This window comes from Microtus pennsylvanicus, chromosome 4 (genome assembly GCF_037038515.1).
Source record: "Microtus pennsylvanicus isolate mMicPen1 chromosome 4, mMicPen1.hap1, whole genome shotgun sequence".
Taxonomy (NCBI): Eukaryota; Metazoa; Chordata; class Mammalia; order Rodentia; family Cricetidae; genus Microtus; species Microtus pennsylvanicus.
The window spans coordinates 5,294,151-5,311,250 of NC_134582.1; the positions used below are offsets into that span (position 1 = coordinate 5,294,151).

The 17,100-nt window shown below is 44.1% G+C and overlaps 1 long non-coding RNA gene across 1 annotated transcript; it reads right to left on the reverse strand.

Moving 5' to 3' along the window:
- Positions 1–11,432: 11,432 nt before the first annotated feature.
- LOC142848595 (uncharacterized) lies at positions 11,433–16,690 on the reverse strand. Its single transcript, XR_012910430.1, has 3 exons — positions 16,611–16,690; positions 12,719–12,802; positions 11,433–11,763 (listed from the first exon to the last, which is right to left on the reverse strand). It is a non-coding gene; the product is annotated as an uncharacterized LOC142848595 (long non-coding RNA).
- Between the last annotated feature and the right edge of the window lie 410 nt (positions 16,691–17,100).

The following is a 17,100-nucleotide window of genomic DNA, read 5'->3' on the forward strand; positions in this document are numbered from 1 at the left end:
TCTCTCTCTCTCTCTCTCTCTCTCTCTCTCTCTCTCTCTCTCTCTCTCTCTCTCTCACTTTGGTTTGGTTTGATTTCTCAAGACTGGGTTTCTTTGCGTAGCTTTGGAGCCTGTCCTGGAACTCGCTCTGTAGATCAATCAGGCTCGCCTCAAACTCACAGAGACCCACCTGCCTCTGCCTGCCGAGTGCTGGGATTAAAGGCGTGCACCACCACTGCTCAGCTGCTGGTCTCTTCTTAATCACTGCTAATTCCTTAGCTCCAGCTGACCTGTGTCAAGTATCCAAGCAAAGCAAAACTATTTTAGCAGTTTTTGGTATCTTGTTAATCACTGCTGATTCTTCAACCCGAGCTAACCAGGATCATGGGATGTTAATTCAAAATAACAAACGGACCTGAGTCTTCAAACTTCTCAAGCCTGATCTCTATCTTCTGCACTGCTCTAACATTCTTATCTCAAAGCTCCCACAGAACATCCTCAGAGCTCTTAACACTAAAAGACTCTTCTATCCTAAAGTCCCAAAGTCCTTCCACAATCCTCCCCAAAGAATGGTCAGGTCTACCACAGCAATACCCCACTACGCTGGTACCAATATGTCTTAGTTAGGGTTTCCACTGCTGTTATGACCAAAAACAAGTTGGGGAGGAGAAGTTTATTTGGCTTATAATTTCACATCGCTGTTCATCACTGAAGGAACTCAAGGACAGGAACTCAAAGCAGGCAGGACCCTGGAGACAGGAGTTAATGCTGAGGCCATGGAGGGGAGCGGCTTACTAGCTTCCTTCCAATGGCTTTATCAGCCTGCTTTCTTACAGAACCCAGGACCATCAGCCAAGGGCTGGGACTTCCCACACTGACCACTATTAAGAAAATGCCTTACAGCTGGATCTCATGGAGGCATTTCCTCAGCTAAGGTTCCTTCCTCTCTGAAGACTCTAGCTTGTGTCAAGTTGGCATAAAGTCAGCCAGTAAGAAAAAGCAAGGCCCAAAAAACCCAGGATAGCCAAAACAATCTTATACAACAAAGGAGCGTCTGGAGGCATTACCATCCCTGACTTCAAACTCTACTACAGAGCTACAGTATTGAAAACAGCTTGGTATTGGCATAAAAACAGAGAAGTCGACCAATGGAATCGAATAGAAGACCCTGACATTAACCCACAAACCTATGAACACCTGATTTTCGATAAAGGAGCTAAAAGTATACAATGGAAAAAAGAGAGCATCTTCAACAAATTGTGCTGGCAAAACTGGATGTCAACCTGTAGGAGAATGAAAATAGATCCATATCTATCACCATGCACAAAACTCAAGTCCAAATGGATTAAAGACCTCAATATCAGTCTGAACACAGTGAACCTGATAGAAGAGAAAGTGGGAAGTACTCTACAACACATGGGCACAGGAGACCACTTCTTACGTATAACCCCAGCAGCACAGACATTAAGGACCTCATTGAATAAATGGGACCTCCTGAGACTGAGAAGCTTCTGTAAAGCAAAGGACACTGTCGCTAAGACACAAAGGCAACCCACCAACTGGGAGAAGATCTTCACCAACCCCGCAACTGACAAAGGTCTGATCTCCAAAATATATAAAGAACTCAAGAAACTAGACCGTAAAAGGCTAATCAACCCAATTATAAAATGGGGCATTGAGCTGAACAGAGAATTCTCAACAGAAGAACTTCAAATGGCCAAAAGACACTTAAGGTCATGCTCAACTTCCTTAGCGATCAGGGAAATGCAAATCAAGACAACTTTAAGATACCATCTTACACCTGTCAGAATGGCTAAAATCAAAAACACCAATGATAGCCTTTGTTGGAGAGGTTGTGGAGAAAGGGGTACACTCATCCATTGCTGGTGGGAATGCAAACTTGTGCAACCACTTTGGAAGGCAGTATGGCGGTTTCTCAGGAAATTCGGGATCAACTTACCCCTGGACCCAGCAATACCACTCTTGGGAATATACCCAAGAGAGGCCTTATCATACAACAAAAGTATATGCTCTACAATGTTCATAGCAGCATTGTTTGTAATAGCCAGAACCTGGAAACAACCTAGATGCCCTTCAATGGAAGAATGGATGAAGAAAGTATGGAATTTATACATATTAGAGTACTACTCAGCAATAAAAAACAAGGACTTCTTGAATTTTGCATACAAATGGATGGAAATAGAAAACACTATCCTGAGTGAGGTAAGCCAGACCCAAAAAGAGGAATATGGGATGTACTCACTCATATTTGGTTTCTAGCCATAAACCAAGGACATTGAGCTTATAATTAGTGATCCTAGAGAAGCTAAATAAGGAGAACCCAAAGAAAAACATATAGGCATCCTCCTGAATATTAACCTTCAGCAAGCGATGAAAGGAGACAGAGACAGAGACCCAAATTGGAGCACAGGACTGAAATCTCAAGGTCCAAATCAGGAGCAGAAGGAGAGAGAGCACGAGCATGGAACTCAGGACCGCGAGGGGTGCACCCACACACTGAGACAATGGGGATGCTCTACTGGGAACTCACCAAGACCAGCTGGCCTGGGTCTGGAAAAGCCTGGGATAAAACCGGACTCTCTGAACATAGCGGACAATGAGGACTACTGAGAACTCAAGAACAATGGCAATGGGTTTCTGATCCTACTGCACGCACTGGCTTTGTGGGAGCCTAGGCAGTTTGGATGCTCAACTTACTAGACCTGGATGGAGGTGGGGGTTCCTTGGACTTCCCACAGGACAGGGAACCCTGATTGCTTTTCGGGCTGGGGGGAGACTTAATTGGGGGAGGGGGAGGGAAATGGGAGGCGGTGGCGGGGAAGAGACAGAAATCTTTAATAAATAAATAAATTAATAAAAAAAGAAAAAAAAAGAAAAAGCAAGGCCGAAAAACAACTAGGCAAACTCCAAACTCTGCGTTTCCATGTCTGATGTCAAAACACACTTCAGGTCTCCAACTCTGTTCAGTTTTGTTGACTGCAACACATTTCTTCTCTTGGGCTGATTCTACTCCCTGTTATCAGCTCTCCTCAGCGAATATTCCATGGCTCTGGCACCTCCAAGAGCTCGGGGTCTCCAAAGCAATCCAGGCTTCAACTTCACAGCTTCACACAATGACCCCTCTAGGCTTCCATGCAGGGAAACCCCAATACATACCTAGCCTCATCAGCTTTTCTTAGTTGCAGAATAATATTCCATACCCAACCCCTTTCCTCTACCCTTAAAGCCAGAACCATGTGGCTAAGTGTAGGCCTTCATTTTCTGGTTGCCACACCTGAATAATCACACAGAAACTATATTAATTACAACACTGCGTGGCCAATAGTTAGGCATATTCCTAGCTAATTCTTAGCCCATTTCAATTAATCTATGTGTCACCACAAGGCTGTGACTAACTGATGGTAAGGTTCTGGCTGGCATCTGAGTCCTTCTCCTTCAGCAACTACATGGCATCTCTCTGATTCTGCCTACTTTCTCTCTATATCTCTGTTCGGATTTCTTGCCTGGCTTTACTTTACTAAGCCATTGGCCAAAACAGCTTCTTTAATAATCAATGATAATAAAACATATTCATAGCACACAGAGGGAAATCCCACATCAGCTAAGGCTGCCAAGTTCTGCTGCTAGCTAGGGCTAGGACATGGCCCCTTATTCAATTACATCTTCACCAACTTCCTGGTTTTGATGGTTTCCTTCACTGCCTAAGTTTGGCTTTCCTGAAACTGGATCTGTAGTCCAGACTGGCCTCAAACTCAAGCACCTGCCTCTACCTCTGGTGTGCTGGGATTAAAAGCCTGCACCACCGCATCTGATTTCAAGTTTTTCTTTAATTCCATTCACAAGTTGGAAATTTAGCTGGGTGAGATCCTGTCCTGAGGTCACCACTCCCTTTATTCCATTTCTTAATCTGTTTATCTCCTTAAACATAGCTCCATTCCACTTCCTGGAGCTCCTTTTCTCCTCAAATTGTACATTTTGTATTTTTCATTACTCAGCCTTCTCGTTTTCATTATAAATCTTCATTAGAGTTAACACTAATAACTACACAACACAGTCTATACCAGACTGTTCTGAGATTTCATCTGCCATCAGAATCAATGTAAAACTCAGGTAGACACTTTGGACAAGGAAGAAAAGCCGGCCACACTTCTTAATATTGCCACTTACTTTAAGGGCCATTTTCCTTCACACATATGGAAACCTATTAATTTGTAAGTTAATTTTAAAATTAAAAATAAGAATTAAAAAAAGAATGAGTTCAACAGATTCACAAGCTTAAAAAACAGCACAAAAACACTGGTTTTCTATGCAGCAAAAATGAAGGCATAAAAACAAAGAAAAATGCAAAATCATTTATAGTCCCTCAAGTGAATTTTTAGAACATATTTCAAAACTGAAGACTCAAATATAAATCTCACAAAAATGCATACAGAGCTTGTCTGCTGAACTGCAAAATGCTAGTTAAAGATTCAGTCAACTTCTAAACAAAGGAGAGTCCTCCATGCCTGCAGAATGCGAGACTCGACATAAAGATACCAACTACCCCCACCTGATATTCACACTGGCTGGACACACCTCAAAAACCCAGGAAAATTTTTCTGATATTAAAATTATGCTAAATTGTATATGACAAAGCACATGGCTAAGACAATCTTGAAAAACAAAGCAAGAAGAAGCATACTAAATGACCTCAAGACTTGCTTTGTAAGCTACAACAACCTGTCTGGTACTGATATCAGGGAGATGAACACAGAGACCAACGAGATAGAATAGAGGGGCCAGCATCTTCAGCGATCGTGAATGTGCTGGCTGGCTTGGTCTCTTGTGCTGTGGCTGTAATAAAATCTTTGAAAAAACAACTTAGTGCAGAAGGAGTTTTCCTGGCTCACAGTTCAAAAGTCCAGTTCTTCATGCCAGAGATTGAGGCAGGGGAAGCTGAAGGCAGATGGTCACACAGTGCCTGGAGCCAGAAGACAGGAACAATGAGTGCATGACGCTAGCGTTCAGCTGGCTTTCTTCACTCTCACACAGTGCAGGATTTCCCACTCAGGGAAAGGAAAGGTGTGACCCACAATAAAGATGGGCCTTCTCACCACAATTAAGTTAATCAAGGCAACCCCCACAGGCATTCCCAAAGGAACATTGTTCAGGTCATTGTAGAGTCTATATAGATGGACAATGAACACTCACCACCATATAAAGATACAAAAACACTTCAATGGCCAAAGTCTTACCAGAAAGTGCTGGAGAAATTGGATATTCATAGTAAAATGAAAACAAAAACAGGCCCAACTCCTATCTGACATTTTACACTAAAATTAACTAAAAGTTGATGCATATTTCAATGTTAACATAAAACTAGAAAACTCTGAAAAGAAACCAGGGAAATCTTTGAAACTTGTGGTCTCATAAGGAATTCTTATACAAGGCACACACACCATCAATAAAAATCTTCAATAAATGGGACTTGAAAAATATTAGAAACTATAAAATTTTGTTAAAGGAATGAAAATGTAAAGTACAGACACGGAAGGACACTTGAAATGGCACAAGGGACTCATATCTACCACACACAGATGCCCCTTGACTTATAGAGACTACATCCTGATTGATCCCACCATTAATGGAAAAAATTCTATGTTGAAGATGCTTTCACCGTACCTGATCTACAGAGCATCACACTCAGGCCTAGGCCACCGTAAGTGTGCTCTGCACACCTGCACAGACCCAGGATTGGGCTACATCATCCATCACAGCCTACTTATGCAACATTAATATCTAAGCTAACATCACAAAGGTACACTACAGTGTACAGATCTGTTGTTGGCCCTTTAACTAACAGTAAATTTTAAATCAAGCCATGCTAAAAAAAAATGGGGACCATCTACAAAACTGCAAAATCCAACAATAAGAAAAATACTAATTTAATTATAAAACAGTCTAAAGCCGTAGTTGGGACCCTTTCCTCCAACTGTGTTGCCTCGTCCAGGATTGATATGAGGGTTTGTGCCTAGCCTTATTGTAACTGCTTATGCCATATACAATTAATATCCCTGGGAGGTGTTTTTTTGTTTTTTGCAAGGAGGGGGAGTTGATCTGGAAGAAAGAGGAGGGTGGAAACTAGAAGTAGAGAGGAAACGGCAGTCAAGATGTAATGTATTAGAACAGAATAAAAAATAAATAAACAGGCAAAAGACATTGTAATTTCATCAAAGAAGACATGTGGATGTTGTAAGTTTAGACCATAAGATGCATAAATTAAGACCAGTATGAGGCATTATTATTGCAACAGCCCAAATAATAATTAGCGATATGAATACCAAATGCTGGAGATGGGAGACAAACTGGATCACCTAAATTCTGTGAAATCATACAGTTACCTGTCTTATTGTGGTGGCTCGAGACTTTCTGAGTGAGACAGGGTCTTCCTACATCATTCTAGGTGACCTAACTCTTGCTATGAAGCCCAGACTGTCTTCTGACTTATGGAAGTCTGCCTTCCTTAGCCTTTCAAGTACTGTGACTATAGGCATGTGTCTCCATGTCTGAAAGGTAGCTGTCCTTGAAAACAGTTTGGGAGTTTAATTTTTAAATAAGAATAATAATTTAAATAATATTTAAATAAACAATTTAAATGTTTAAACAAATAATAATTTACTCTTCATGCTCCTGCTCTGGAACATGCAGATTTCATCGAGACTGGATCCCGACATCCTGAGAAGGCAAAGTCAATGTTCTTTAGTGGTGTGTCCCTTGATAGACTCCAGGGAATAGCCTTACCCTCATGCGTATATAAGCAGCACAAACTAAACTCTATGGGTACAAAGAAACAAAAGAAGGACATCGTGTTGGGAGGGGTGGGTCTGAAAAGAGTAAAAGGAAAGAATTGAAGTAAATATAAAAAATATATTGTATGCATAGATGAGATTATTTTTAAATTAATTAAAATGTTATATTTAAAAATAATATACATACAAGAAAATCTACCAAAGGCATGCAGGATATTGATTTCAGAGACATAAACATGGAAGTACACACACACACACAAAATGGACTCAGTTATTCATAGCAACCATTTTCACTCTCCTGAAACTAGAAATAACCAAACTGTCTTTGGTAGATGAACCACCCATGGTACGACATACCCTAGAATAGTACTCAGCAATAAAAAAACAGCACAGACTTGAATGGCATTTGGCTAAGTCTCAAGGACATTAGGATGAATGGAAAAAAAACCTGTTTTAAAAGGCCACATCTAATGTGACAATGGCCATGAGTGTAGCATGCTCAAAATGGCAAAATTATAATGATAGAAGCAAGATCAATGGTTGCAAGGTAAGGTAGGGAAAAGGCAGGAGAAGACTGTGAAAAAGTCATCCTCCGAAACCTTGGGACTGACAGGGTAATTCTGCAGCTGGGGTATGGGAGTGTGGATTCTGTGTGAAGCTAGAGATGAGGTAAAACGGCCTCCAGTCATACCCACAGGCACCAGCATCTCTTTCCTGGCTTGGTGTAGCATGAGGTGACCGCTGCAGGGAGGTGGGTGTAGGAAACGTCCCCCGCGGAATCAGGACCCCTTGTACTGTCTGTGCAGCTTCCTGTGGACGTGCAACCATTTCAAGGCAAGAGGTTTAAATGTATTCTAGCTTAAGCAGTGAATCCATGTGGAGGAAAGGCAAATCGCTGGCAAAAGTGCAGAAGGCAAACTTTCCTACCGTGGCTGGGACCAGACGCCACACCAGGACACAAAGAAAAACTGACCCTTTCCTTTTCTTCCAGAGAGTCTGTGTGTGTAAGACAGACAATTCGTTTGTTAGCATAAGTGGGTGGTTTTATGGGGGAAGGGTTGTTTAGCACAAATGAAAGCATACCCCACAGAGGGCTTTACACCTTGCTTCTGTTTCCTTGCTCATCTCTTGTGGGATTCTTTTCTTTTCTTTAAAGACTATGTCTTACTTACATGCCCAAAAGCCAAAGTGTGACTGTACCTGCTCCCCTTCATGGATGCCAAAGCGTGGCTGTACCGGCTCCCCTTTATGGATGCCAGAGCGTGGCTGTACCGGCTCCCCTTCATGGATGCCAAAGCCGCAAATGCATTGGTTCTGTTTCCCAACTGTCCACTGAGGGCTGACCTGTGCTTAGAGCTGCGTACCCACGGTGTTAAAACAGATCAGGCGTGGGGCCCAACTTTCCGTCACTATAACAGAACATCTGAGATGGTCAGTTTATAAAGAGGGACATGTTCTTTTGGTTCAGCATTTCAGTCCATAAAAATGAAGCAGACCACTTAGTGGGGGGTCAGGGAAACAAGGCTGCCCCACTCACGGTGACCAGGAAGCAGAGAGGGGAAAGGATTGAGGCCCCCAAACTTCCTGCCACTTTGTCCCACCTCTTAAGGGTTCCACCACTCCCCAGTGTCCCAACAGTGTCACGGTTGATGACAAACCTTTGGCCTGCAACTTGTAGGGAATATTCAAGATCCAAACTATTGCCCCATTTCACAAGAGTCCAATCAATTCTGGGCTTAATTTCAGGACTTTAACATGGTCTTCTTTGTAAGTTCTGCATTGGCACCTTAGGAGGCCTGTGTCTTCCTAAACTTGAGTGACATCACCCTGCCCTTTCCTGGGTCGCTGTGTCCTGTGAGGCCCTCCTAAGTCTCTGTGCCCCTGATGCTTCCCAGTGGACTCAGACAACAATTGTGATCTGAAGGACTCGATCACACAGGCTTCTAAGAGCCACCAGCTCCCGTGTGGGCAAGTGCCAAATTCCATCTCAAGCCTAGAGCTTTCATTCAAATTCTAGGTCTGTATCTATTACTACTCCTAGAATGCATACAAGATCAGGAACCTTGCCAAGCTCCTGCATACCAAGCCAAAGAAAGCCTCGCCCTTGCTTACATGATTCTCTATGCATGCTGCAGATGACAGTGCATCTAGATGACAAGGCTTTTGACATGTCTGCAAGCCTTCTGTTCCATCTACCAAGGCAAACAGATGATAGTCCTCTGTCCCTGCAGCCCCACTGAGTGCACCTGAGCACACACTGCCAAGTCTCATCTTTAGGAAAGCTTGCTGCAAACGTTGCCTCTTTAAAAACACAAGCTCACACCTAGACGAGGCCTTCGTCTTTGTGGTTCCCCTACCTGTGTCTGCACTGTGCTTTTTCTCCTCCCTTCCCTTTGCCTTCTCTTGTCCTTAGTTTGGTTCTATGGCTCCCACAGTACCCACACCACAAACGGAAATAAGAAATGCATTTTCTCCTTCATGGTTCTGAAGATTGGACGTGCAAAGCCAAGATGTTAGAGGGTCCCAAGCCCGTTGGAGGGTTCAGGGAGGATTCTGCTGCCTTTCACAGCTGGGGGGGGTGCTTCTCTAACAAGGTAGGTCCCCATGACACTTTCTGTCGTGCCTTACAGTTTGTTGTGGGGCTTAGTGAATCTGGAGGGGACTTGCATTTCTTTGCTGCTCGATGAAACTCCTTTGCCCAGAAAAGTCCTGAGCAGGAGCCTGGGGTGATGAAGAGGCTTCATCACCTTCCTGTCCAATACCATGGTAGACAGTGACATGTGGCCACTGAGGACTTGCAAGTGAAGCTAACGTAACTCGGGAACTAATGTTTGACTTTTGCCTTTTAAGCCTCCACTGAAATCCTGGGTTGACCAGAGCTGCCCTGTGGTGGCCACAGCTCTCTATGCCCACAGCTGGGTTTGGACAAGGGGACGAAGGCCCTGTCACACATCCGCCAACCAAAGAGGACATTTCTGTCAAGCTCTTCACTACGCTAAGCAATGTCTGAATGAGAAAATGTAACCTTTTGCTTTCATATATAGTCCTGATTAATCTTGGTTGTCAATAGCATCATCTGTGAGAACAGCCTCCATTGAGGAATTGCCCGGGTCAGACTGGCCTGTGGGAATGTCAGTGGGGGATTTCTTAATTATGAACTGGTACAGGGGGCAGTCCCCTGTGGACAGCATCACGGGTAGGTGATCGTGGGCTGTATAAGACAAGATACATAAACGCGAAGCTATGGGTGAGACAGTAAAGAGCGTTCCTCTATGGTACCTGCTTCAGGCTTAAGTTCCTGCCCTGACTTCCATGGAAGACACACTGTGACCTGGAGGTACTAGGCAAAAAAAAAAAAAAAAAAAAAAAAAACATTCTTTCCATAAGGTGCTTTTGGTCAGAGTGCAGAATAAAACTAGAATATATATGCTACTTTTTTGGCCTTTGCCATATGGAAATTTAAGTTTAGGTGGGAACACTAATATCTGGGCATAAATCCCTTTTAAAATATCTTTATATTATATTATACAGGTTGGCTAAGCAATGAAAGGCGGACTTTACAATCCTCCTTACCCAAATGTCTTTCCGAAGCCCTGTCCTGTTTTGTTGTTTCTGTTTTGTTTTTTCAAAACAATCAGTTCTTCAAATCAAATAACTGAAAAGAATTGCTGTAGAAAACAGAAGAACAGAGAGGCACAAAGGATTTTCAAAACTGAAGCTGCTTGTTTGCTCACCAAAATCTCATCTCTGGTGGATTTGTGTCTAGAAAGGAAGCCGTTGCTTACGAAACTCCCTGCACAGTTGCTTATGGGGTGGCCAAAACAGAGTGTGACTGTGCAGGACATTTGTGGTGCAATAGCCCCTGGCCAGTTGACCACCAGAAGCACAGGCACACTTAGGCATTGGACAAAGGCCTGGCGTCAGAGCGGCCTCGCTGGTCTCTACAACATCACACTCTCCGTTTCACCACCCAAAGAGATGGTGAGTTGTTTTCAAAAGCACCAGAAACTCTACCTAAAAACACGATGAAAACCCCCCTAGGAAAGCCCGTACATGGTAGCGCTGGATGCGGAGAGACGGAGGTGTGCCATGGAACATCACTGGGGTCCCCGATCCCCAGCTTCCAGGGCACTCCTGCAGATGGAGGGAGGCCGTGATGGTGGGGGCTGGCTTTATCCACACCTGCAGGTGCTTGCTGCCTTCATAGTCACCCGGCTCCAGATGACTGCATTTCTCCTAAAAGCTTGGTAGGTTTCGCTGCTGTGGTAACACGTGCCAGACACGGACTGTGCTGCGGATGATCCAGAGTCTGAACGAGTCATTGTTGACTGTAACAAATACCTGTCAATTTTAGACTTGACAATTTCCACTTGTGTTAAATTGCAGGGGGTACAAAAGGGAAAAAAAGACGGAACACCCTCTCGTGCGGTGTTATGAAAAGAAATAGGGAAATATTTCATATGCACTTTTGCACATTTGAACAAAACCTAAAGCTTTGGCTTTTGGATTTAAAAAGAAAAAAAATGAAACGAAAGAATAAAGATGGAACAAAGCCGGAATTATAGAAAATCATATCAGCGGCTACATCCCAGGGTTTTTTTTTTTATTCCTTCACAGAGAGGCACATATGTCCACAAACACTTCTACGGAGTGAAAAAGAGAAAGAGAAAGAAAATTTGCTCCCCGTGCAGTGAATTAGGAAAGTGTTGCTGGCTCCAGAAGTCTCCACTTCTTAAAGGGAACATAATTATTAGGGTTATAAACATTTTAATCATTTCCTCGAACATACTCAAGTGTAGACCTGGCGAGTCTCTCCCAGAGCAAAGCCCAGCCCTTTCCCTAATGGCACATTTTCCTAATGGCTTTGCTGGGTCTGAGTTCACTTCACTGTGCTGTTCCTCTTTACATCCGACACGAGTTAATATTGCACTAAAAAATACTGACAGTCACTGCTCCAGCACGGCAGCCCCTCCACCTGCAGAGGAAGAGAAAGAAAACGAGACCACTAAGAAGGAAGCTCGCGGACCCCAAACTCTTGGGAGCAGATTTAAAACAGAGACTGGAGGACAGAGGTCCAGCGGGCTGCTGTAAAGAACGCCTGTCAGAAGATGGCTGAAAGTGGGCTCAGCAGACAGCATTCTAATAGTGAAAAGAGATCTGGGGACCACAGCGCTGTGCTAAAGACAGAGCTGGGGCTGGGAGAGATGGTCCAGCTGATAATGCGCTTGCTGCACATAGACAGACTTCGTCTGATTCCCCAGAATGCACATGGTGAAAAGGCCCAACAGGCTTGTTGGTTAGCCAACCTAGCCTGCTTGCTAAAAGTTCCAGGCCAGTGAGAGACCTCAAAAAAGCAGACAGCCCCTGGGGAATGGCAGCCAAGGTTGTGCTCTGAGCTCCACAAGCATGTGCACACACGTGCATGTGCACCCATGCACACATGCATACACACATGCATACACACGTGCACAAGCGCGCTCGCACACACACAACAAAGCTACAAGCCCTATGGGAATGCTGAGGCAGCTGTCTAACCAAGCTTTCAGAAAGGCAGTCCTTACTCCACCAAGGACCACCTCTCTGAGGATGGAGCCCAGTACCGAGAGGTGTTCCACTAACATCTTAAATAGATCTACTTCTTGGATTTGTTCAACTTTGGGGAGTTGAGCATCTTCACACACATTCATCAACCACAGCGGGCATTTCTTTTATCTATGACAATTCCTCTCAAGCTCTTCACGAGGTTAAGACATTTTATATGTCAGGAAATTTAAACCTTGACACACACATTGGAGGGATTTTGCCATCCCAGAGCAAGCAAGGGAGGGCATGACTAGCAATTTCCACAGGCGCGTAGTTCATTTGAATCAGCAGCCCAGCCTATCCCAGAATCCTGCCCTCTGCCTAAGTGATTATGGCGGATGCCTTACCTGAGGAATGTCTCACAGAATGAGTGGTTTTTATGATCAGTGTCCATGGAGTCATCTAGTCCAGCATTTCAGGCTTCCACAAGTCTATAGTCAAAAGAAAAAAGAAAAGAAAAGAAAAGAAAAAGATAAGAACAAAAGATAAACCAGGTGTGGTGGCACACACCTTTAACCCCAGCACCCAGGAGGCAGAGACACGTGGATCCCTGAGCTAGACGTCAGCCTGGTCTACAAGGCTCAAGGCCTAGAGAGATGACCACTAGATAAAATGCTTGCTGTGGAATCACATACAAAAAAAATTAATTCCATCATTAGGACCCACATTTTAAAAAACAGAAGCCAGGGGAAGTGGTCCATGCTTGTGATCCCAGTGCTGGGGAGCAGGAGAGACAGGCAGATTCCTGAGGCTCGTGCCCAAGGTTCTTATCTGGCATGTACACACACATGTGCACACAGAACCAGCTGCACACATATGAATGTGTGCACACAAAACCACACGCAAGAGCCAGAGAAGTCACCTCTCCCGATCCCACAAGGTCAGTCCTATCAGAGCTGGCACTGGAACCTTCCAACACCAGAAGACTGCTGTTCCATTGCAGCATATGGTAATTCTTGTGAGATGGAAAACAGAAGTATTTAGGAGGTCCTTGGAGGCCCCTATTTCTCGCATGGAAAGTGAGGGCTTGACATCCTTTAGGAGCGCTGGTCAACTCCAGACAAGCCACATTAAATAATGAAGTGGGAACAGAGACTGTGAAGAATTTCAGGACGGAGGGGGTTTAGCGTGCTGTGGGTTTCAAAGCTCTCAGAATTATTACTTTCCTTTCATACCCTTGGCTCCTTCTTGGAGTTTGGGGTCCTATTCAAATGTTAGTTTTACTGGGGTGTTTTATCAGGGCCAAATTAGCACTCGAACTGGAATTAATGCCTACCTTTGTTCTCCAGATTCAGATTCTCAGATGTCGGCAAGGTGTTGGACACATTTTAACACTCGGGGACTTTGCCCACAGAAAAATATATCGGTTTACCGAGAACAAACCCCAGACCTTGATGTCTAACCTTTATCGACATTGGTTGTGGGCCACAGCCTTCTCCTCTTCCTCCCCCCTTCCTTTCCTTTTCCCCCTCCATCCATGCTTCTCCCAGTCCATATCCCTGCCTTTCCCATCCCACTGCTCCGTGGGGCTATCGGAGGACTGTAATCTCTGGGAAAAACTCACATCCCCTGATATGCTACTTCTCCTTATGCTCAGTCCCAAGACCGGAAGAAGGAGATAAATCCTGCTCCCTGCAGGCTGTCACGTACCCAGCATTCCGGGGTCCTCCAGTGGAGGTCTCTGAGTGCCTCACTGCCAAGGTGCAGCATGGCTGAATGCGGGTTCCCTTTCTTCTTGGCAGACGCCCTCGCTTTCCACACACAAATTAATGCTGTTGCATCGAGTCCTGACATCATAATGTCTTTTCCACACACCTGCTCTGACAATCCCATGAAATCCTTGCATCCTCCCAGGAATGCACAGGCATCTGTGGTCACTGTGCCCATCAGGGCGTCCACCCATGCTCTGCCTTAGGACGGCAAGGCCAAAGTCTCCCACCTTTAGAGTGTAAAAACCGGGAGTTACTGCATCTGACTTTACAGGCCTCTGTTTCCCAGAGTGCAGAGGAAAACGATGCTGCTACCCAGGAAGGTGAATACCTCTACAGGGAAACAAAAATTAGGAAATGACCCCCAGCTTCTCTCATTTAGCATTTTAAAATGAAGTTCTTCTGAGTGACCATTCTTAACATGTTGTGTGATCAATGGCCATGCCAACATTCCTTATTCGGGGCGTGTGTCACTTACCACTGACAGTCAAAGGAGTCCTGCCCGGTGTGGTTACCTTTTCTAGTGACTTAAATTTACAGGCAAAAAAAAAAAAAAAACTGAAGCAGAGCCATGCCTCACACAACGTGCAAAACGCCAGCTCTGTTTACACAGGGAGCAAGAAAGTCCAGTCCCTTGGCTTCTCAGTCACCCCAGGCTTGGCTCTGAGAGCCCTCACATGCTACCTTTTCTAATGGCCACCAAAAGGAGCTCCCCACCTTGCCAGTTTTTACATTAGTTTTTAGTCCGTTTCACTGAAGCCGGGCCCAGCCCTGCTGTGGGAAGGCTACCTAGAGTTAACTGGGTATTTACAACGACCCGTCCTGAGCAGGATTTCTGTCAATGAGGGCACAGCACTGAGAGGCATTGGGAGGCTTTCTGCTGGAACTCTCAAACTGCAGTGCCCTCTAGGTGTGCTGTGCAGGAAAGAAGAATATGCATCACACAGAAATCACCCCCTCTGTGTAAAATACCTTGAGTTACTGTTTTGTCAGAGTTGGAAAAATGTTTTAACGAATGTGAAATTGATGCGCTTAGATGTAAAATGTCTACATGTAATCCTATCCTCTCCTCCTCACACACATACTTCAAACACTGCTCCTTGTAAGTCCTTAACCAAAAGCTGTTTTTGCTATCAATTCTTTGAATTAAAATTAATAATCAATGAGCTTTTATGCATCTAATTTTGTCATATTAACTATTATACTACGTAGTATAACCCATTGATTTTTTTTTTGTGGTCATGTCCATTCCTCATCCAGTGACTCCCAAAATTTAGCCTGGAAAAATCATCAAAGGTAGGAATGGAAAGTCTTGGTTTTTAATTCCCCAGTGATTAGCACAGAAAACTTGTTAAATAAACAGATTTCAAAGCATTGCCTTTCACTATAGAAGGGTCATCCTAGACACGAGTCACACAAGTGGGAAAGTGAATAACCCAGACTGCATGCCAAACTTTCAACCCCCGACTCCCACCCCCAACTGTGGAACATCAGAATGACTGGCAGGTGTCACCATTTTCCTGGTAATATGACTGATACCATTCATGCCGCTCAGGGGCTATGGCCATGCACAGCCATTTCTGAAAACACGTTCATGTAACACAACTAAAGGTCAGATTCTGTAAAGAAGCCTGATGATGTAAGAGGTGGCTTCACTCTTTTGGGGTCATTGCAATTCTTGTTCTTCTCCAAGCCCATTCATGGCAGGTAATGGGGCTTCGAGAGCTGGCATTAGGAGAAGGGGGTGTGATGTAATTCTTCCTTTAGCATTGTATTCATGAAGGCCCATTGGCTCTGTGTAGCTCCTTCTACCTCTAACAATCCCATAAGGAGGCATTTGGTGGAACTGGTGATACTTTGTGATAAAGGGCAGTGAAATTTACCTGATATTTGTCATGAATAGTTGAATGTCGAAAAAGGATTCCCTTCCCCCTTTAGGTGTTAGCCTTTTTTGTAAGATGAGGATATTAACAATAGAGCGTTGTTGAACCACTGAGTGTCACAGGTTTGAGTCTGTTTGAGCTTTGAGAACCCTCTATGCAGCTTGTTTCCACTGCAGGCAACAGGAAGCAGGATCAATCTGCCCTGGCTGGTTTTCTGCTAAGGGTCCCTGACTCCAGGCTTCAGGGTCCCAACTATGCTGAGACACAAGGAAAGAATAAAGTTCAGCCCCAAATCATACACAGCAGACCATCAAGATGCTATGTGGGAAGTTCTGTTGCCCTCATAGCCATTTCATAAGAAAAAAAAAAGTCCTCTATGTTGTAGGGAGGCGACTTGTTGGTTCCTGGATGCTCAGACTCCCGAAATAATCACATAGAAACTATATTATTTAAAATGCTGCTTGGCCCATTAGCTCTAGTTTCTTATTGGCTAACTCTTACAACTTAATTTAACCCATTTCCATTAATCTATGTATCATCATGTGGCTTTGGCTTACCAGGTAAAATGCTGGGCATCTGTCTCTGACAGGGCTACATGGCTTCTCTCTGACTTTCTCCCAGCATTCAGTTTAGTTTTCCACACCTACCTAACTTCAGCCTTGCTGTAGGTCCAAAGCAGTTTCTTTATTCATTACTGGTAATCACAGCATACAGAAGGAAATCCCACATCACCTCCCCTTTTCTGTTAAATATAAAAGAAAGTTTTAAATTTAACATAGTAAAATTACATATAACAAACAGATATCAAGCAAGAATTACAGTTACAATATTTATATCTACTTTATCTTTTATCATAACTAAAGAAAACTATAATGACCAGTTTCAATCTCCAAATCCCTAGCCATGTGGTAGGAGAGGAGCTGTGATGCTGTGGTAGGGGGTACAACCCCCATAATGACAGCAGACTCAGTTTGCAGAGAATGCGGTGCCTAACTCCTCCTCAGCCTGGTTCGAGTTCCCTGTAGAGCATTTGCTATGAGGCCTTCATCAGCCTGGGTTTCTGTTTCCACGTGCCTAAGAGGTAATTCGGGTTTGGTTTGGTTTTAACTCCAGTGAGTTGGCAGGGGATGACACAGT